Raw genomic sequence first — 394 nt, forward strand, 5'->3', positions numbered from 1 at the left:
CCGAGAGCTGGTTTATCCGGGGGTTCTTCGTTTCCGACTGGGAGATAATGGGCATGCTGGGGGGGGCGGCCTGACTCAAGGATTTTCCTGGAAAGAAGGGACAAAGAGGAATTGTCTGAGGAGGTGGTGATGGGTTTGGCAAGTCGGAGCGAGCCAGGGAAGAGCAGCAATGAAATGTATTTTCTTTTTCAAAGAAAAAACCTCCCACAGCCTTGCCAGCTGCTCTACGACGGGATGTGGTGTCCCCAGGTAGGAGGACAGGGTGACGGACGGCTCTGACTCCCCCCTTCCCTTTGCATGTGGGAATTCACATCAGACTCTGGCTTCAACAAAGATAAAAAAAGACCCCAAAACCTCACCACGAAGCAACAGCAGAGGGAAAAGAGAAGAGCGG

The 394-nt window shown here is 52.8% G+C and overlaps 1 protein-coding gene across 1 annotated transcript in view; it reads right to left on the bottom strand.

Moving 5' to 3' along the window:
• The window catches only part of LOC104271632 (microtubule-actin cross-linking factor 1-like), a gene marked incomplete at both ends in the record, with an annotated part of 20,147 nt that overhangs the window by 6,831 nt on the left and 12,922 nt on the right, over window positions 1–394 (bottom strand). The gene's annotated exons all lie outside the window — the stretch shown is intronic.

This window comes from Apaloderma vittatum, unplaced genomic scaffold (genome assembly GCF_000703405.1).
Source record: "Apaloderma vittatum isolate BGI_N311 unplaced genomic scaffold, ASM70340v1 scaffold24923, whole genome shotgun sequence".
Classification (NCBI taxonomy): domain Eukaryota; kingdom Metazoa; phylum Chordata; class Aves; order Trogoniformes; family Trogonidae; genus Apaloderma; species Apaloderma vittatum.